This window comes from Eptatretus burgeri, chromosome 12 (genome assembly GCF_056783735.1).
Source record: "Eptatretus burgeri isolate ZD-2024b chromosome 12, Ebu_testis_v1, whole genome shotgun sequence".
NCBI lineage: Eukaryota > Metazoa > Chordata > Myxini > Myxiniformes > Myxinidae > Eptatretus > Eptatretus burgeri.
This window is the reverse complement of record NC_140972.1, coordinates 79,901,563-79,924,024: the sequence shown is the minus strand read 5'-3', so window position 1 is coordinate 79,924,024 and position 22,462 is coordinate 79,901,563. Positions and strand designations below refer to the sequence as shown.

The 22,462-nt window shown below is 43.2% G+C and overlaps 1 long non-coding RNA gene across 4 annotated transcripts in view; it reads left to right on the top strand.

Moving 5' to 3' along the window:
* The window catches only part of LOC147015968 (uncharacterized), a 153,337-nt gene that overhangs the window by 47,633 nt on the left and 83,242 nt on the right, over positions 1-22,462 (top strand). For all 4 annotated transcript variants that reach the window (XR_015049955.1, XR_015049956.1, XR_015049954.1 and 1 more), the window contains exon 2: positions 212-770. This is a non-coding gene — a long non-coding RNA (uncharacterized LOC147015968). The remainder of the gene's footprint in view (positions 1-211; positions 771-22,462) is intronic.

Genomic DNA, 22,462 nt, shown 5'->3' with positions numbered 1-22,462 from the left:
TTCATTGTAAAGATAGGATTGTATAAAGTAGCATGGTCTGTTGATATGGAGGATACATCTTGACGTAAATTAAGTCGGGAAACTGTGAGCTTAAGTTTTACTTGTCACCACATGGGGGTGGTGCTGTGTTAAATTAGGTATGGTTTAAGGATAATTTCTCCCAGTATGTGATTGCCCCCTGTCACCTTTTCCTATGTTTCTGCATTTCCAGACCGGTGATGAAAAGAGATCACGTCCTTAAAACAACAACAACCGAGCTGCACGGTCCAAGCAGACAAGAAACCCCGCCTCCAGGAATGACAACTCGAAAACCATACCCCTGGAGTGGATGATGAATGGGCGTGACATCAGAGAGGAGGATGGAGTATGGAGATGGAGTCAGAGAAGGTGTGGGACAGAAGCGAGTGAGGACATCGTGGTTGGAAGAGAAGGGCTGGCTTTCCCTCGACATAGTGAAGAAGGCTGCATGATTCTCGTGTTCATGCTGAGACGGATTTGCTCACTTGACGGAGCAAGATACTGGCCATTTGTTGTTAGGCTGGGTCATGTGAGACCGCACCTCAAAGCCTCGTGTTGGGCCATCGGGGAAGAAGGCGGCACCATTTTTGTGGAGGAGTGGCTTCGGAAAGTGAAATCGTGAAAAGAAGCTGCATGGTGGTTTCTGAGTCCTGGTGTTTATTTTGGGGTGTGTTTTCCTGCGCCGTGACAACGCGGTTTGGCGAGCATCAAACTCCAGAAACTCATCTCTGGGCACACACAGCTAAGTCCCGGTGGGGGGGGGGGGGAGGATTATTCTTTTATTTATTCTGTCCCCTTGTCTGTATTAAAGTCTATGTGGAGGTGACGCAAATGGGAATTTAGTTTTACCTCATGTTCCATTTCTGTTATTATCCCCCGCCAACCAACTAAGTTGGCGGGGGATATAGAAATGGGTTCTGTCCGTCCGTCCATCACATTTCGTTTCCAGAGCTTAACTACAAATCCCCTCAATATATATTTACGAAATTTGGTACACATATCAAGCAAGTGGTGAACTGGTGCCTTTTGATATTTTCTAATTGATAGGTCACATGGTTTGGCAGCCATGTTGGATTCAAGAAAATATTAAATAATGTTTTCTCTGGAATCACATAACCTAACGAAGCGAAAATTTGCTACTATCATCTTCCATCATGTCTGCATACATAGTAAAAATTATGACATCACAAGTCACATGGTTTGGTGGCCATTTTGGATAGACAAACACACCTCATCTGATTAACACGAAACTTCACACACGTATTCCACTGGAGAATTGGAGGCAGAATGTAAATTTATGTCATAGGTCACATGGTTTGTCAGCCATCTTGGATTGAAAATCAATACATTTTGAAAATCTTCTTCTCCAGAACAGCTGGACAGATTGAGGCAAAATTTCACATACACTTTCCCCAAGACATCCTTTCAGAAGTTTGTTAATTTCTAATTGATAGGTCACATGGTTTGGCGGCCATATTGAAATTACCCTAAAACCTCCAAACATCTTCTCCAGAATGGCTGGTCAGATCAAGGGGAAACTTCACATCCATATTGCACACGCTTAGGGAATATAAGTTTGTTAATCCTCATTTACTATGGCAGGGATATCGAAGACTTTGTCTTCAACGGCTGCTAGTTACACTTTGAATGATCACCATTACATATATTTGTTTTATTTTCATTAAACCCCCGTATTTATTGAAGTTGGTTGTGTTGTCTCCTTGTCGTGGTTTCAAGTATAAACATAAACCCTCGTGCTTCTGTCAACTACGTGTCTTTGCCGCCCTTCCTTCCCGTGTGTGCGAAAATTTCCAAGGATTACGTGTTCGCCTCCAAAGGAGAAAACTGTTTGGCTATCCTTCCAGGAAGGGGCTAACCCCCTCTCCCCTCCCCTGGACACAACAATATCATTCTATGTATCGTTTTTGGCCTTATCTCTCAATGGTATATCTTATCTCTCAATGGTATATCGCAAAGAATCACTGAAAAAATCATCATATCCGGTTCCATATTCAGATCTTCACCAAAATGGAATCAATTCTTTCTTGTCACGCACCCAACATGTCCACCAAGTTTTGGCCAAATCCATCCACAACTTCTTCAGATATCCTGCACACAGACAGACAACCCGGTAGGCGACATGGGTGGTCGCTACATAATTGCATACTAGTGATGCAGTTTTTGACGGATCTGGCTGAAATTTTTTGACAAAGAGGTTGATTATCGTGCGCATAAAAGCACGGAAGCCGATTTTTGATTTTCGAAAAAAAAAAATATAAATATTTTTCGGATTTTTTTCAAAATTTTCAAAGCCCCGTTCGTTGCAAGGCAACGGTGGCGTCCATAGCAACGGTGCTCAAAAGCATACAACTACATCCTGGTATGAACCTACCAGTCAAGTTTCATCAAAATTGGTTGACTCCTCTGGCCTCCAGAGCTGTCCATTACATACATACAGACAGACGGAAAACCTGAGAATAACGGTCATCAAGCGACCACCCCAAAAAAACGGAAGTCTAGCAACCACCCAACATACAGACAGACGGAAAACCTGAGAAAAACGGTAGTCTAGCGACCACCCAACAGACAGAGAGGGGTGTAAATATAACCCTTCACCTGTGGTGGCAGAGGTAACAAGAGAAATGTGGAAATTCCAGTTTATCCAACTCTCTTCATTCAGTATTAGTACAGGCATTTTAGCAGAAATATTTGGTCAACCTCCCACAAATTGCAACAAAAGCAAACTCAACAGATTTTGATTCCTGGATATGTCCTCATTGACAGAAAAAAAGTCTTAAGGGATCCTCCGGGGGGAAATTCCTGAAATCATGGAAATCCAATATGGCTGCCACCCGGCTTCGGGGAAAATGAGAAAATTGTAAAGATTGATATTTTAAAATGTAAACATATGTTTTTCTGCATTCTAATTGTTTCTAGTTATGGTCAGGATATTGATATACAAAAATAATTATAAAAAAGTGAAATGTATTGGGGGTAAAATAAAAAATTACAGCTTTTTTGTCCAAAAATGTCAATTTTTTGTCCCGAAAAAAAAAATTTACCTGATACTGATTTTGGCTCCTGGACACAAAAAAAAGAAGAAATGTTGAAGACACAAGATGAAATCAAGTCTATGGCAATGCAATATAATTATGTAAATCATTGAAACATGACAAAATTCACAATTCCACTCAGAGCAATCACATCTGCCTGACGAAGGTTTCGAAATGAAAATGAAAATGAAAATTCACATTAAACTCAGAAACTACATCCATTATAAACTTGCTATACATGTTGAGAAAAATCAAACGTATTAAAGTTAGAACTCGACAATGTCGTCATCATCCTCATCATTGTCACATGGAGTGTTTGTGCAGCCAGAGCCCCTGCAGTTTCCACAAGCTGGAGTGCACTCAATGTTGTGCTTCTTGCATGTGCATCTCATGGTGCTACATTCAGCCTGGCAGTTGCACCTAATGACACGTAACATATTTTCAGGAGCTGGAGCTATTGATGTCTGAAGTGGCACAAAACCCTCGTCACACTTCTGCCAACCCCAGTCTGTCGGAAGAAGTTCATCTGCACATTCCTTCCATTCTTGGACTTGCAGATACATGCGCAGGCTGTGATACTTTGCTGCTTCTGATGTTGGTGGTAACGTCTGTGGTTGCACGTGAGAGGAGCTCCAAGCCACCTTGTCCCAGTACCGCTGATACCGGAGGGTGTCCAGGGTGTCAGTTGACTTTCCGTTGTAGACTATCACCAATGTTTTTCTCCTGCATCTGCCACATCACATACGGAAGCTGGATATGTATCAAAAACCTTGGCCTGCTCATGGAATGTGCTGTTTGCTTTGAACTTTTTGAGGGAAGCTCCCTTTCCAATCCCATGAAGACGAGATGTTGTGTCGCACCCAAGAACTGCATGTAGAAACAGTATGTGCTTGCGTATGTCTGTACCAATCATTTTCTTTGTAGCCTTAATGTTCCAGATGTGAGGCTTCTTCGTGTTCTTCTTTGGCTCGGGACAAAAGAAGAGGTCATGGGATTCTAAGCCTGCATGGTAGCAGAGGAGGACGAGGAGGTCTGTGTCATCACCAACTAACACAGTGTTGGTGAAAGTTGCAGACTGCACGGCCTTCAGTACAATCAGGAGATCAGCATCCCCTGAGGCATGATGTGTCTCACAGTTCTTCTTCTGAAGCTCTTCACTCAACATAAAAATGAATCGCTGTTTATTCTGCCTATTGGCAAGAAACTGTTCCTTCTTGATTGTGAGATGCATGTCAGCTGTAAATGTCACAGTAGTGCCAGCATCCCCTTTAGACCGTCTCTGGTGTGTCATTTCCTTCGTGTTGGTACTCTCATAACCATCAAACACGACTATGGCATCTCCGTATTTCTTCGTTACATAATCAGTGTACTGGTGGCATATGTCTCTGTATGTAGATCCACGAGACCATGGAATGCGTTGAACAAGTGCCCCGCCATCCAAAACATACTGTTGCCCATCATTGGGGATATCGGCTGGGACATCGGATCCAAGAAGATCCCAGATGGCATCAGCAAAGACTGGCTTGTGTGCTTCTCGGAGCTGAAGAGAGGAATCAAAGAGGGCTGGTGGATAGCTGCACGAGATTGTATTGCCTTGGTCATGTCCTTCTTCTGCTCTCCAGTGTTGTAGTTCAGACCTGTGAACTCCTGCATTGCCTGGTTTGTTTCTGCACAGGCAGGCATTGATAGTAGCCATACCAGCCGTTGTTGCTCTGTCATTCCTCGCCCTCGTGTGAGCCCCCCGCTGGTCTTCAAACTTCTCATCAGAACTTGTTCAATGATCAGGTCAGATGAAAGACCTGCCCACAGGCGATCACTTCGTCGAACCATATGGAACCCCTCATCAAAACGTTGTTGGACATTGGGATGTTGAGTTTTGGGGTTGCACATCTGCTGCAGATAAACCCTTGCAGATTTGGCATACAGGTTGTGGCCTGAGGATGCCAGGTAAGGCAGCATTTCCTGGATGGCCTGTAGATGTAGTGCCCAGTTCCCAGTGCGCTCTGCCCGGATGTATTTGTGTAGAATGTCAAGCATGTCCATATGCTGAACCCAGAGCGCTGAAGTTCTAGAAGATATCTTTGCAGACTCGGCATGCTTCTGAAGGTGGTCTTTGATTCGTTTCAAGACGTCAGACTTGCATACTTCTTCCGACAGACTGGGGTTGGCAGAAGTGTGACGAGGGTTTTGTGCCACTTCAGACATCAATAGCTCCAGCTCCTGAAAAGATGTTACGTGTCATTAGGTGCAACTGCCAGGCTGAATGTAGCACCAAGAGATGCACATGGAAGATGCACAACATTGAGTGCACTCCAGCTTGTGGAAACTGCAGGGGCTCTGGCTGCACAAACACTCCATGTGACAATGATGAGGATGATGACGACATTGTCGAGTTCTAACTTTAATACGCTTGATTTTTCTCAACATGTATAGTAAGTTTATAATGGATGTAGTTTTTGAGTTTAATGCGAATTTTCATTTCGAAACCTTCGTCAGGCAGATGTGATTGCCCCGAGTGGAATTGTGAATTTTGTCATGTTTCAATGATTTATATAATTATATTATATTGCCATAGACTTGATTTCATCTTGTGTCTTCAACGTTTCTTTTTTTTTTTGGGGTCCAGGAGCCAAAATCAGTATCAGGTAAAAAAAAATTTTCGGGACAAAAAATTGACATTTTTGGACAAAAAAGCTATAATTATTTATTTTATCCTCAATACATTTGTTTTTTTTACAATTATTCTTGTATATCAATATACTGACCATAACTAGAAACAATTAGAATGCAGAAAAACATATTTACATTTTAAAATATCAATCTTAACAATTTTCTCATTTTCAACAAACAAGCCGGGTGGCGGCCATATTGGATATCCATGATTTCAGGACTTTCCCCCTGGAGGATCCCTTAAGACTTTTTTTTTCTGTCACTGAGGACATATCCAGGAATCAAATCTGTTGAGTTTGCTTTTGTTGCAATTTGTGGGGGGTCATCCGACATTTTGACTGTACTATATTCACCACAGCACTTGGCGAGCATACGCCCCGCCCACCTCAAGTGTGGCACTTTTCCATTGGCTGCACCAATTATATAATTAGGATACACATGATCAGGCCAAATAAAACAACAAATTACTAGTTGATCGTCCCACCCACTTCCTTTTTTGAAGCCACCTCCTTTTTTATTATTATTAATTATTTTGTCAAACATCACGAGGCAAAAATCGCATCCATGTCGGAAGGAAGCTGTGAAGTGAAACTGCTACACCGCTTAAAAAGTATCCCCATGGCGGACTGGCGGTTACTTCCCCAACAGGCCAAACAACAAACCCCAAACTAAACAATAACAAAAAAAAACGAAACAACAACAAACTATAAACGGACAAAACACGGTGGGTTAGAAAGGTTCTTCATTTTTGACGGACAGACGGAAGGAAGGACATACGCTTACATGGCAAGTGACCCGTATTTTGCGGGTTTGACCCGTTTTCTTTCTTTAAACCCGTGGACCCGTTTTAGAATCGTTTTAGTATTAGACTAGTTTTAGTTCCGCTCTAGTCTGACTCCATTGGCTGGGTGATGTCATGAGCTTTACCCAACCGACCAATTCCTTCATTCCTCATCTGTACGCATTGTCACTTCCTCTTGTCGACCATTTGTGGTCACCCCGAATCGGTCGGTCGGTCGGCGTATTTGCTTTCCCATTCGCTCTTCGACTTCTTACTGTGATATTTATCGAGTGTTGGCCTTATTCAGATGACGTCACCGGTCACGTGACTGTGGCAGCTCCGCCATATTGAGAGGCAAGAAAGTATTACCGCGTCCATAACAACCGATAGTCTCCACTTCAACGACACCGTTATTTCCAAGCAAGCGATTTTTTTTTTCTGCAAATGGGTAAGAGTTGTTGTGCCCCGGGATGTACTCAGCGATATACTAAAGGCTCTGGAGGGCAGTTTTACCGCTTTCCCGCCGAAGTAGACCGACGAAATCTTTGGATATCGGTTCTGAGAAGAGAAAAATGGCGGCCTGGCGAACATGACTGGTTGTGGGGCCTTCATTTTGTCTCCGGTATGTAACTAATTTCTGATACGTTATTTCAGTAGTTGGTATTAAATAGCTGGTGGTTACAAAATATTGTCTGATTTGTATCATTATAATGCATTATATCCCTTGTTTTATTGACAGAATGAGACAGGCCAGATCGCCTTTCCAACAGCTGTCGAACGCGCACAGTTCTGAGGTGTTTCACGACAGAAAGTCACATTGATATGTAAAATACAAAAACAACGATCACTTGTAAATATCTACAGCAGTGTGGCATTACACCGGATGTTTGTCATGGAAAAAATATAATGTATCTGTAAGCAAACTGACGAACGAAGATTTTGTACAAACTTAGCATTTAGACAAGAGCTTCACTTGAAATTTACTTGTGGTAGCAGTCAGGTTAAAAAAAGTGACGCTGGTTGCTGAACAAAACAAGCAACAACGATAATACAATAATAGTGAAATGAAAGAAAACAGGCTTAACCTTTGCCCTCATCATAATACAGTTCTTGTCAGCTTTCGTCGAGATTATGTCACTAACAAACCCGGCGACATAATATGAGTAAGCGTCCATACTCTTGAAGGCTTTCAGGCTGGCTTGAGTGTAAGGACTCGGTGTTTCAACAAGGTAAACATAGATGTCAGGGAAAACGATTTGAGGACAAAATTTCCTTTCTGTTGTCCATTTATCCTTTGAAATAATATAAGGATCTTCACTAAGACCACACAGCTTCAGTTTTTCGCACCACCTCTTCTTAGAAATATCATCTAATCCATGGAAATAGCCCAGAAGTTCGCGTGACATGTGCGTGGTATCCATGATTTTTTTCCACTCAATATGGCAGAGCCTTACCTTCCATTGTGACATCACTTGCTTGGTGCATAGAGCCTATTTGTTCACGAGCGCCAGCGAGAGTGTTGGTTCACGAGCGCCAGCCATAGTGACCACTATATTCGTTATGTCTGTGTGTCTGTCTGTGTCTGTGTGTCTGTCTGTCCAGAGCATAACTCCATGCACTTTGATCCGATCTTGATGAAACTTGGTTATGTGTTCGATATCAATGTCTGGTTGTGTTTTCCTGGATGAGGGCGTGCTATGCCCATTGTGGGTGGAGCCACGCCCAAAAAATAGCCATTTTTAGGGGTAGTCAGATTAAAAATCTATCTTCTCGGGAATTGACTGAATGGAATGGGTTCTTTGGTATTTGAATAGCAAAATGAATTATCTAAAACTTGTCTTTGTCCGATTTTTAATTTTCATCACAACGTCAAAAACTTAAACTGTGAATTTTGACATAAAAATCATACGACCGCCCAAACTTTGAGAGCTAGGATGACAATATTTTTTTATGCATAATCTTGAGGTCATTCCCCACCTAAAGGCTTGAAACCATTTTGCTCTTATCTTGAACACCTTGCCCGTGGTGCCCCCTTCAAGTTTGTTTTTACGCTGATTTCATCAAAATATGGATAATCCGAGGAGTGCGAAATGCCATATAGCCTATATGACATTGTATTGTTCCTGGAATGTTCCAGAGAATGTTTTGCACCAAAGGTCATAATCCTTGACCTTTAAAGGCCATAAAGGTCAAATTTTCAAAGTTGTGGCAATCAAATCGGGTTTTCGACCTTCTTCGATGAACTAACTCCAATAAGCCATAACATGTATCCTGTTTCCTTATTTTAATGTCCACAACATTGTTTTGTGACCTTTAAAGGTTATGCAAAGGTCAAATTTTGAAAGTTGTTGAACGAAACCGGGTTTTCGACATTTTGCAGCTGTTGATTGAAGGCCGCTTTAATTATAACTTGGTAAAAAATTATCACATTGTCTCATCCTTGACTTCTGAAACTATCTACATCGTCAAATACCGCTCGTGAACTATTGTCGTCTTCAGACTTGTTTTCGAGTATTTTGAATGGTAGGATTTGATTTGGATTATTTTCTTTCGTAGCCAGGGTGTCCACAAATTACCATTCCAAATTCAAACTATAATAAATAAAAAAAATGAATGGAATGGTATTTAAATGACGTGCTTTGATACTTGTGAATGAACGAACATTTCTCAAAGTTTAATTGTCAAGATTTGTTAAGATAGTCATATCGTATTTATCATCACTTGGTCTCTATAAACCAGGCAACGCTGTTCTTTATTGTGGGGATGCTATTTGCAGTAAATATGATGTCACACATCACGGGTGAGAACTGGAAACGAAAAAAATTAAATAAAACTTTGAGAAAACGTTCTTTGTTTGAGAAATGTTGTGTGTATGTACGTTGTCTTACTTGGAACCTCCTTATCATGACTGATTAGTTAACATATCCAATTACGTTTTCACAACATTTGGTTAACCCTCTGCATGCTGCATTGTATTTTGCAAAAATGCTGCATTTGCAAAAAAGACACAACTTTGGTATCAACCGAGATGAATAACCAAAATTAAAAATAAAAAATTCGTTTCAATTTTCTTTTGTCTTGTCGCAAATCTGCGACCGCAGCATGCAAAGGGTTAAAAAAAAAACAAAAAAAAAAACAAACCCATGTCGATGCTGAGTTTTTATCGCTTCTACCGAGTTGGACCAGGGAGCACTGGTGGTTCCACATCCCACGTATGTAAATCTGTGTATTAAATGTTTACTGTAGATCTATATGGAAAGTTGGCATCGCCAAAAATTTTAATATGCACGAAGTGTGTAGTTTTTTTGGTATCTCTCCATACATTTATTATATTGTTGCGGTACTGGAAACCACATCCCTCCAACACCAATAGCAGCCAACATACAGTGGTCCCCACTCAGTTATTTCATTAATGTATGTTCAGATAGTCCCTTCCCTCTTGTCTAGTGGGTCGAACAGACAGTGTGTTGTGTAAATCTCATAGATAGGTCTGATTAAACCTCTGAACCTCATTCCCACTCAACCTTTTTCTCTATTCCTGTGGTAAATCCAAGCAAGGGGTCCTCACATGAGCCAGCAGGTGCTACGCTTGGACAACCATCGGTAAAAACCACAGCTGGGCCCTTCACGTAAGAATGCGTCTTCACAGAAGACCAAGGGCAGCAGTAGAGGCCAACAATAAATGCCAACGCTGCATGGAGCACGTGCAGCGCAACGATGAACCCCCCCCCCACCAATGTTCAGGCGATCAGAGGCATAACCAACATACAGTATGCATGCGGCACATTCTTGTTCAATCTAAATCTCCATTAATAGTTATATACAATCCTTTCCCTCAATTCCGTGACACAGATCGGGGTTGGCACCGTGCACCCTACCGCCTCTGATGACCGCGAACATGATGCTCGATGACGGTTGGACCTGCGCGCTGCCACGTGTACACTGGCGGACCCGTGTGTACTGTATGGGGCATTTTTGATGACGGGCGGACCTGCGTGCTGACCACGTGTACAATGGCGGACTCGCGCGCAGCCCGTGATACTTTATCATCATGCAGAACAGGGCACAAATAACACACATCTTTTGTTGGGTCTGCGCATGGGGTTACAATAACATCTTACCGTCAGTCTTCGTTCACCACGGCGGCCACAAATGTCTACTGCAGACGGCAGATATCCTCCCGCACCTCTGCCTCGATGCAGCTGCTACCAGACAGAGGTATGCTATGTGGCCGGATCGCTCAAGCCGCGTGGCGCACCACGGAGCAGACACATTGTACAGCGCCAACCGCGGGTCGCCGGGTCATGGCACGGCGTTCGTTGCAAGGCGATTTCATATCACGGAGTTTGTTGCAAGGCGATTTCATATCACGGAGTTCGGTGCAAGGCGATTCATATCACGGAGTTCGGTGCAAGGCGATTCATATCACGGAGTTCGGTGCAAGGCGATTCATATCACGGAGTTCGGTGCAAGGCGATTCATATCACGGAGTTCGGTGCAAGGCGATTTCATATCACGGAGTTTGTTGCAAGGCGATTTCATATCACGGAGTTCGGTGCAAGGCGATTCATATCACGGAGTTCGGTGCAAGGCGATTCATATCACGGAGTTCGGTGCAAGGCGATTCATATCACGGAGTTCGGTGCAAGGCGATTCATATCACGGAGTTCGGTGCAAGGCGATTCATATCACGGAGTTCGGTGCAAGGCGATTCATATCATGGGGTTTGGAGCGAGACGATTCCGCAGCTTGGAACCATCTTGCCGGAGGTGGAGTGGAGCCGCTTCCGGCCATCACGGCCGGGCCGCGCAGTGGCCGGGGCCAATCAGAGTGCCCAATTCAGGTGATGACACATCACTTTGAGGTGGCGCCTCCACCCTGTACTGCAAGGTTTATAAAAGGCGGATCGCGAAGCCGTCCATTCTCTCTCTCTCTCTCTCTCTCTCTCTCTCTCTCTCTCTCTCTCTCTCTCTCTCTCTCTCTCTCTCTCTATCTCTCTATCTCTCTCTCTCTCTCTCTCTCTCTATCTCTCTATCTCTCTATCTCTCTATCTCTCTATCTCTCTATCTCTCTATCTCTCTATCTCTCTATCTGTCTATCTCTCTATCTCTCTATCTCTCTATCTCTCTATCTCTCTATCTCTCTATCTCTCTATCTCTCTATCTCTCTATCTCTCTATCTCTCTATCTCTCTATCTCTCTATCTCTCTATCTCTCTATCTCTCTATCTCTCTATCTCTCTATCTCTCTATCTCTCTATCTCTCTATCTCTCTATCTCTCTATCTCTCTATCTCTCTATCTCTCTATCTCTCTATCTCTCTATCTCTCTATCTCTCTATCTCTCTATCTCTCTATCTCTCTATCTCTCTATCTCTATCTCTATCTCTCTATCTCTATCTCTATCTCTATATCTCTATATCTCTATATCTCTATATCTCTATATCTCTATATCTCTCTATATCTCTCTATATCTCTCTATATATCTCTATATCTCTATATCTCTATATCTCTATATCTCTATATCTCTATATCTCTATATCTCTATATCTCTATATCTCTATATCTCTATCTCCAACTCGCCTTCTCCACATGCCCCTCTTCACGAACCCGCTTGCTGACTCTGCCTCTCTCCACCCACTGGCTTTTGACTCCGCCTCTCTCCACCCACTGGCTTTTGACTCCACCTCTCTCCACCCACTGACTTTTGACTCCGCCTTTCTCCACCCACTGACTTTTGACTCCGCCTCTCTCCACCCACTGGCTTTTGACTACGCCTCTTTCCACCCACTGGCTTTTGACTCCACCTCTCTCCATCCACTGGCTTTTGACTCTGCCTTTCTCCACCCACTCGCTAATGGCTCCACCCAAGTCCCTCCCTTCATGCCTGATGGTCACATCTCAATCTGTGGACCGACGCGAGCTGCACGAAGTGCCACGAAGCAAGAGACGACGCACCAGCTGTCAGGGAGGTATTACCTAGCGGAGCATTCCCCCAAAACGCACTGGTGGCGTGGTCAGGCAATCGTGCAAGGTATTGAGTGACCGTTAGCCTCATCTCCTCTCCTTTTTCTCTTCATTAACTACTCTTTGTGTGTGTGTGTGTGTGTGTGTGTGTGTGTGTGTGTGTGTGTGTGTGTGTGTGTGTGTGTGTGTGTGTGTGTGTGTGTGTGTGTGTGTGTGTCATGGCACCTGACCTTGCTTAAGTTAAGATTGTACAAGAATTATATCAGGATAACTCTGCTCTTGTCTGCTTTTGTAAGTTGCTTGTATTATTGCCGCTTCTCTCACATTTATTCCTATCCCTGCTCACGCACAGCAATAAAAGATATATTCCTTGTGCCACATACTGTATCTTTCCTCGCCTGCCTGTTGATAAATCCTTTTGTAGAAATGTTCCCAGCTCATTTTTGTCTTTTCTTTCATTGATCCAATATGGTCCATATCCTAACCTAGCCGAAACTTTATTCCCAACGATCCGTTCCTTTTAGCCAGTACACCCTTGGCAAGTGTCACTCGGCTGCATCTGATCCAGTAAAGTGATCCATTTCGGACAAGGCGTACTGAATGCGTGTCCCCCGGTAATTTGATCACGTGATTAATTAGGTAAGCCAATTAAGCCATAGACGGAAGACCCTAGGTCACGTGGTTGAGTTATTGGCATTCACAGTTGGTTAGCGACCCGCCGCGTCATGGAATTATCCGGACACGGACATCACGGACAGAAAACTGACATGTCTGGTACATGACTCATGTAAAAAAAAAAATTGGGCTGGGGAGGGCAGTTTGGAGATAAAAAAAACTGACATCAGATGCATGATTTGTCGGGTACTAAAAGCTGGCGGCCATTTTGAAAATAAACAAATAATCTACATATTACCAAAAGTCTCATCTTGTATGTATATACGTATAATCGTATATATGTATGCATGTTCCTGAAATACAGCCAAAACGGTACATGATAGTGCAAAAAATTTAGGGCCACCTTACTCACCATTCACCTGTGGTGTGCAGTATCAAGCTCCTCCTTCCTTTTTTGAAAAAAATTCTGGTTTTCTTTTTTGTATTATTGGCCAAAAAAAAAAAAAATTATATTATTGTAAAAAAAATCAAGTGCTTTTTTATTTATTTGGCCTTATAAGATATGGAAGAATGAGTGCGCTGAGAGAGCTTCCCTGCTTCAAACCGATGTTCACACTGAACTCTTCCGACATCCCAGAACCAACGAAAACTCTTCCCTCCGTTCCTTTGTACATCCGGCTTCCACCAACCTAACTTCTGCTTCCGGCACTCCCATCCATCTGTTGCCATCGCCATCTATCTCAGGGCAGTGTCATAAGCCTTCTCCAGGACAAATCCCAACGCCATTTCACCTTTCACCTCTAACTTCTTCTCCACCAACTGTCTCAGCATGTTCATCCGGTCCGTTGTCCATCTCTATTGTTCATATCTATTAAGTCGATGGATAACTTCCTCTATAGTCTGTTTGTGATCAATGCAAAGGAAATAAATATTTTCAAATTTTCACTGTATATGAAACTTTAAAAATAAATATGCCACTAGTTTGTGCATCATTCAGCACCTCATCACATCTTCCCTCCACTTTCCACCATCCTTATCCATCTTGCACTTTCTTTCCACCCTTCCCTCGTCGTGCTATGATGCTAACTTGGGCCATGACGCCTATTATATTTCGGGCCTACAGCAGGGCCAGGTGACCTTCCACTCGCCGTGTACCATTCAGTAATGCAAAAAATCGTTTTAGGGGACACAACCTTCTGATTACTCTGGAAATCTTCATCCTTTTTGGTGTGCACTGTGCCATCTAATGAAACATCTGTCTGAATAATTTTCAGGAAAAAGCTCCCAAGTCGTTTTGAGCTGTGCTTACCGAAAAATTCGTTTATGGTACGCCTATAAACACATCCACAGGTTCAAAAGCTCTGGCTCAAAACACATTGCTAATGATATACTCGGTGCATTTTTCACCCTTTCATTCGATCCTTCCCACAAAGCAAAGAACAAGGATGCTCGTTGTGGGAGACGAGGCCACTAGGCCAGCGAAGGAAGCAACAGCTGATGTCTCAAGCACAACACCTGCTGTCTGCCTCGGGTGTTGGGGATGCAATTTCTCCTCCGCTCCCTGTTCCCTTCTCACAACAGCTGTGACTTTGAAGTCCTCGCTGCATGCTCTGTGAATAGAGAAGGCACTGCGGTGTAGAGACAGGTGGATCATTTCTCTTGATTAACCAAACCTTTAACCTTCCGCAGAACCTTAACTGCCAAAAGGATGCCCCGCGGGCAGCTTTCTCCCTTGTTCTCCCCCATCTGCTGCACCCAGTAGAAAATCTCAATCAGGGATGCAAATTCCCATTTCCTTACATTGTGATGATAGTAACTGCTGAAACACCTGGACATTAAGAATTATACTTAATAGGATTGTGGTTTCAACAAAAGTTTCCAATGAATCTAGGCTGTGGCAAACAATGTGTCATGAAACACGTAAATTTTGTTTGTGTTGCATTGTATTAGACCCTGCTCATTGATGGAGCTTAACAAGTCGTGAACGTTACCATGGCTGCGAACCAACCACGGATAGGTCACCACTCTGTTGCACGGTGCTTTCTGTCGGTCAGGGCAGGAATTTGGAGTTTGGTCAGGGTACCGGCACACAATAGCCTACTCTTCATGAAGGACTCTTTGAGGTCCACTAAGGAATGGTAGCAGATGGGACATGCTCCAAACATTTGGAGGGATGACACACTCAGCGATGCATTAACGGCTCGACATTCCTGCCTGCATGAAGCACCAGGACAGGACAGTTTATAGCCGGGTCAGGAATCAATTGGCGTCTACCTGCTACCACTGAACTATCTTAGCAGCCTGAGCATAAAACATTACGATTATAAAAATGGCAATATCTCTGAAAGGCCTTCCTCCATTTTTCCATTCTTCCTTCCTCCTTTTTTATTATCCTGTCTTCTCTTCACAACCTCTTTTCCCTTTTCTCCACACTCAGACCCCAACATTCCTCATTATTTGTCTTGCCTTGTTCCTAATGAGATCATTGGAAGGATGTGTGTGTGTGTGTGTGTGTACATATATTGGAGATCGGGACCATACACTGTGCAGAGCGTTGTTGCTGCTCAAGCAGTCTCCTTGGCTATTGGGCACAATCTTGGTCGGGTCGCCACTCCGACACAGGATACCAGCATGCTGGCACTCATTTTGCCGACCTCGGAAGGATGACAGGCAGAGTCAACCCCACCTGGTGTTAATTCAACAGCTGAGCGGGATTTGAACTAGGAATCCTAGGATCCAAAGCCCACCACCCTCACCATTAAGCCAACACCAAGCATCATACACTGTATGTATATAATTATAATTATATGTGTATATATATATATATATATATATATATATATATATATATATATATATATGTATCTGGTGTTGGCACAGTGGTTAGGGCAATGGCTTTGGACCCAAAAGGTCCTGAGTTCAAGCCCCGTTGGGCCACTGAATTAATATACACCAGGAGGTTGACTCGGCCTGTCATCCTTCCGAGGTCGGCAAAATGAGTACCAGTGTACTGGGCCAGGTTTGAATAGGTGTACCATATCCCTGTGTGTCGTATGAGGCGACCAGGGTTGCGTCAGGAATGTCATCCGGCGTAAAAACCTATGCCAAATCATTATGCGGACAATAAAACGGATTTCCATACCGGATCGGTCGAGGCCCGGGTGACCAACAACCGCCACCGGTACCGTTGGTCACCAGGGTACCGGTGGAAATTGTGCTACTGCTTGGCGAAGGAGGAGAAGGAGACGGGGAAGGCGGGTCCAGAGGCAGTTGGAGAGGGGGAAGGGTAGAAGTGTGGAGGTGAGAGTTGGAACTCTGAATGTTGGGACTATGACTGGCAAAGGGCGAGAGTTGGCTGATATGATGGAGAGAAGAAAGGTGGACATACTGTGTGTACAAGACACCAAGTGGATGGGGAGGAAGGCTAGGAGCATTGGTGGTGGTTTCAAACTGTTCTACCATGGTGTGGATGGGAGGAAAATGGTGTCGGGGTAATCCTGAAGGAAGATTATGTCAAGAGGGTATTGGAGGTGAGGAGAGTGTCGGACCGAGTGATGAGTGTTAAGTTGGAATTTGAAGGGATGATGATGAATGTCATCAGTGCATATGCCCTGCATATGGGGTGTGAGATGGAGTATAAAGAAGATTTCTGGAGTGAGTTAGATGAAGTGGTGGAGAGTGTATCCAAGGATGAAAGAGTGGTGATTGGAGCAGATTTCAATGGGCATTTTGGGGAAGGAAATAAAGAGGATGAGGAGGTGATGGGGAGGTACGGTCTCAACGAGAGGAATGTGGAAGGGCAAATGGTGGTAGATTTTGCAAAAAGAATGGAAATGGCAGTGGTAAATACATATTTCAAGAAGAAGGAGGAACACAGGGTGACGTACAAGAGTGGAGGAAAATGCACACAGGTGAATTACATCTTCAGCAGGAGATGCAACCTGAAAGAGATTAGAGACTGTAAGGTGGTGGCAGGGGAGAGTGTAGCTCGGCAGCATCGGTTGGTGTTCTGTAGGATGATTTTGGAGGTGATTGTGAGGAAGAGTGTGAGGGCTGAACCAAGGACCAGATGGTGGAAGCTGAAGGAGGAAGACTGTTGCGTGGAATTTAGGGAGGAGATGAGACAGGTGTTGGATGGTGGTAAAGAGGGATGGGATGATTGGGCAACTACAGCAGAAGTGGTGAGGGAGATAGCTAGGAAGGTACTTGGTGTGACATCTGGACAGAGGAAGGAAGATAAGGAGACTTGGTGGTGGAATGAGGAAGTACAGGAAGGTATAAGGAAGAAGAGGTTGGCGAAAAAGAAGGGGGATAGCCAGAGAGATGAAGAAAGTACGCAGTAGTACAAGGAGTGTCGGCGCAAGGCGAAGAGAGAGATGGCAAAGGTTAAGGAAAAGGCATATGACGAGCTGGATGAGAAGTTGGATAAAAAAGAAGGGGAAAAGGATTTGTTCCGATTGGCAAGACAGAGGGACCGAGCTGGGAAGGATGTGCTGCAGGTTAGGGTGATAAAGGACGTAAATGGGAATGTGCTGACGAGCGAGGAGAGTGTGTTGAGAAGGTGGATGGAGTACTTTGAGGAGCTGATGAATGAAGAAAATGAGAGAGCGAGAAGGTTGGAAGAGGTGGAGATAGTGAATCAGGAAGTGGGGTGGATCAGTAAGGATGAAGTGAGGACTGCTATGAAGAAGACGAAAAGTGGAAAGGCGGTTGGCCCAGATGGTATACCAGTGGAGGCATGGAAGTGCTTAGGAGAGATGGCAGTGGGGTTGTTAACCATATTGTTTAATAAAATCTTGGAAAGTGAGAGGATACCTGAGGAGTGGAGAGTCTATCTACAGAGATCCCCTTGTTAACGAAGATTCGCTTGGCAAAGGTTTGTTACAATGAATGGTTTCATTTGGGACTATTCATCGCTTAATGAAGGTCTTGATTTGCTGCAATGGAAGAGCCGTCACAGTTTCATGGTGATTGTGAAATGTCACTTCCATGGAGATGATAAATTCATGTTTTTCCAACAATTAACTTTTCAATGGGGGATTAACTTTTCAGAATGAAAGGGTTAAACAAGGTCGAATGAGCTAATATCCTCGTCCTCTTAATGATGACGTCATAAAAACGAATATGACGTCATTGTGATGTATCAGGTTTGCGATAAATTATCTGTGCTAATGCCCGGCTTGATTCCCGCAAAAAAAATTCAAACAGCTTGCCTAGTTTCGGAGATAATGGTATAGGCGATTTCCATTAGCGGCAATATTATGAGGTCAACTTTTTTTCTTGGAAGAATTTCAATAATTGGAGATGGTTACTGCCTGCGCGTGGGCTTTCTGCATATGCATGGCAAGTTTCACGAAGATCCGCTGAAAACTCTGGGTTGTGAAACAAAAAATGTCAAAAAACAGGAATGACGTCATAAAAATTGATATGATGTCATAGTGATGTATCATATGTGCGGTAATTCATCTCTGCTAATGCCCTGTTCGATTCCCGCAAACAGAATTCAAAATGCTTGCCGAGTTTGGGAGATAATTTTTTAGGCGATTTCCATTAGCGAAGATATTTTGACGTCATAACTTTTTTTTTCTCGGAGGAATTTTCAAAATCGGAGATGGTTACTGTCTGCGCGGGGTATTTCTACATATATGTGCCAAGTTTCAGGAAGTTTCGATGAAAACTGCAGGCTGTGAAACAAAAAAGTCCACAAGAACAACAAGGTGAGTAAGACTTAGAGATCCTCCACGGGATCGAAAAACAAAAAAACCCATCTTCCTTCACCGCCTCCCCACCACCACCTTCTTGTATGGAAACTTAGACTGTTGATTGTTTTGTTAAGTGTTACAACTAAATTAACTTTTTATTGAGTTACTGTGTCTATTATTAGGTAAATAATAATATTATAATGTCACTGGCAACTAAAACCATCGTTATACCAAGCATATGGCTTTGCTTTTAGACCGAAAGATTATGGTTAGGAAACAAAGTGTAATTTTCCAAGAAGAAATCATAGAAAACGAGCACCCACATAATGAAGGTTCGCATAACGAGAGGTTCTAAAGGTATGGGTGGTGGTGCTCGTATGGCAGCTTAGCTGCCGGGGTAGCTCTCATTTCTTGAAGCGCGACTGTGTCGCTGATGCAGTGCCCCTCTACCAGTACTCTCACTGGAACTTGAACTCATTTCGCCGACCTCGGAAGGATGACAGGCTGAGTCAACCCCCTGGTGTATTAATTCAGCGGCTGACGGGGCTTGAACTCAGGACCTTTTGGATCCCAAGCCGCCACCTTAACCACTGAGTCAACACCAGGCGTTTCTAAAGGTATGTAACCCCTTCATTCAGCAGGGGATAGCTGCACAATAAATGATGTGCGTGCGTGCGTGTGTGTGAAGCATGTTTTTTGTGGAGTTCCACTGGAGCTTTCTGATGTGGAGTGTGATGCATAAAAATGATTTTCATGATCTCCTGAGTTGATCAGGCTAATTCAAGACAAAAAATGCAGAAGAATTCCCATGTTTTAAATCAGCTTAATAGGTCCTTCCATTGCATGGCATTCTAATAACAAAAAGAATGATAACATTGTAACAAAGCATGTATTAATTTATATTTGCAATAATAATAATAATAGAAGTATCATTTGGCAAGAATATTATAACGAAAATATATTCCCCACCCTGGTCCAAGGTTATCTGGGCTTGGTGAAAAGGCAAGATAATGCTCAAGTAGTATAGTGGGCAAGTATGCTGCAAGGCCGTGAAGACTAACGGAAATTTAGTCCAATGGACCAACGGACCCACTAGTATATGAAAGTAGCTGGATTTCTCCATTCTTCCCTCTGTCAGTCATGCACTTTTGCTGCGATTTCATCATGGTGTGATGTCTATGACATCATTACAGCGTTACTTCCAGCGCTTGGCTTGGCCTCTCTCAACATGCACATCATCCTGGTGTCCAGCACTCAACTGGTTCTGTCACTTCGCTGATGACAGTTGAACAACATAACACATATATCTGACTATCTGATTATCGACATCTGTAGGCGATGGGCTGAATGCCAGACACTAGGCATTGGGATGACGGATATCGTAACATGGTGGTGTCGTAAGATGGCATTACATCTGGGACGTCGTTACGGCATTACGTCTTGCACTAAGTTAGGCCTTTACGGTGGTCTGTTATTCATGACTCAATGACAATTGCATTTTGCAACTTGGAAAATAAAAACACGACGTACCGTCTGATCCCTAGGAACATTTAAACAAAATTCATTACATTGTTTTTTGTTGAATAACTATGTATATTCCTAAAATTAATGCTGGGTTGTTAGCAATAAGCAAAATGTTTCTGGAATTAGAAATCTTTTGCAAATATTGACGGTCAATAAACTTACTGTACTGTAACTACCGTCAGCAAAGTTATGTTGTTCAACTACCATCAGTCAAGCGGCAGGTTCAATGCCAGTTAATAATAATAACCTTTCAACGCTAACTCCTTTAGAACACGACTTGATTTCAATACATGAAATACTGGACTTCATGTGAAACAAATGCAGACTGAGCTTGAGAGGGACATGAGAGTGTCTGTAATGTTGTCCAGACAGTCCTTCAAGCTGATGTAATAGGGCTTGGTCTGAAAGATGGGAAAGGTCTGAAAGGTATTTCAATGAAGGAAAGTGCAAGGTTTTTCATATAGGCAGAGGCAACAGAAATGTTGGGTACAGTTTTGAAGGAACTGAACTTCAGATTGTGACTACAGAGAACTTAGGAGTCATCATCGACACAGAGTTGAAATTCCACCAGCATGTCCCTTTGTGAGTTAACAAGGCACACTAACTACTTGGGATAGTCAAGAGAACATTTACTGTACTCATCTGAGGAAAAGGACTCTCCCTCGACTGTTCAAGAGACTTGTTTGGCCTCACTTGGAATATAGGAACAATACTTGTGGCACTTGCAGTACAAAGAAGATCCTGAAAAGTTTGAATGAGTACAAAGGAGAGCTACCATATTCATCCCTGACGTATGCCAGCTTAGCTACCAGGAGAGGCTCAGGTAGTTGAACATGCATTCCTTCTCCGACTGAAGACAACAAGGAGATATGATATTGATGTACCAAATATTGCAAAGAATTGTCAAACTGGATCCAGAGCACTTTTTCACTCCAAGTCACTAAACTACAAAGGGCACTGAAGTTGTTGAAATAAGGAGTTACTTGGAAGTTCAAAGCAAGTTCTTCAACAATTGACTGGTCGACGACTGGAACAGTCTCCCACAGCAAGTTGTGGAAGCTTGCTCAATCCATTCGCTTAAAATTAACTTGGACAGGCATTGGTGGGAGGAAAGATTTGACCTTCACTGAACCCTCATGCAGGAACACTGGAACACACATTATATTTTACTGAAGCAGAGACCAGGAACTACAGGATACGACCTCATATTTCGTTTGATGATGATGATGATGATGATGATGATGATGATGATGATGATGTTCACTTCCCAGAGCACTCCGGAGAGCAGCAATGCCATCTTTTTATGGCGTCGCTTTCATCTTCACTCGGTAGAGCAATTAAGGAGGAATTTCCTCCTCCCCATGGACACCAACCTACGGTTGTTTGTCTCTGCTCTATCCTCTAAATTCTGAGTGTCAAACAAGGAAGCATCATGGGCCATTTTTTAAAGTCTTTGGTATGACTGGCCCACATATAAATCGAACCACTGACCTCTCAACCTCAGAGTGGATGCTCTAACAATTATGGCACCAACTCTTTGGATCAGATGAGATTTGATCATGTCTTAGTTCTGCTTTTTAGTGTTTCATTCACCTTATTCACTTCTACTTTGAGTTTGATTGAGTTTGCCTCTACCTGCTGATTGTGTTGACTCATGTGTTGTTCAGTTTAATATATACATGAAAAACTGTGATTGTATGAATGAAGTTCCTCTGATATAGGCAAATTAAAGCCATTAGAATTGACATTGTTAAATACATATTGGAACGGGATTCAATTACAAATTCAGCCTGCTGGCTGCATCATTCCTGAGGAGCAGCTGTGCCGCTGAAGCAGTGCTGCTGCACAGTTTGGCAGAATTTCTTTTAAACGGGGAAAGAAGCTGATGATAACTCGGCTACTCATCATGAAGAACGACAGTGAAATTTTTCATATCTTTGAGCCAATACTGGTGGCTGAGTCCTCCACCTTGATGCTCTTCCAATGGACGGCACATACGTTGATGCAGCTCCCTGCATGTGAAACTCCAGGGTAACAGTTTATAGCAGGGTCGAGATTTTAACCTGGTTAGACAGCTTGCAGGTGAGTTTGCATACGTCTAAGCTATTATGCCAGTCCCTCCCTGGTCTCATACA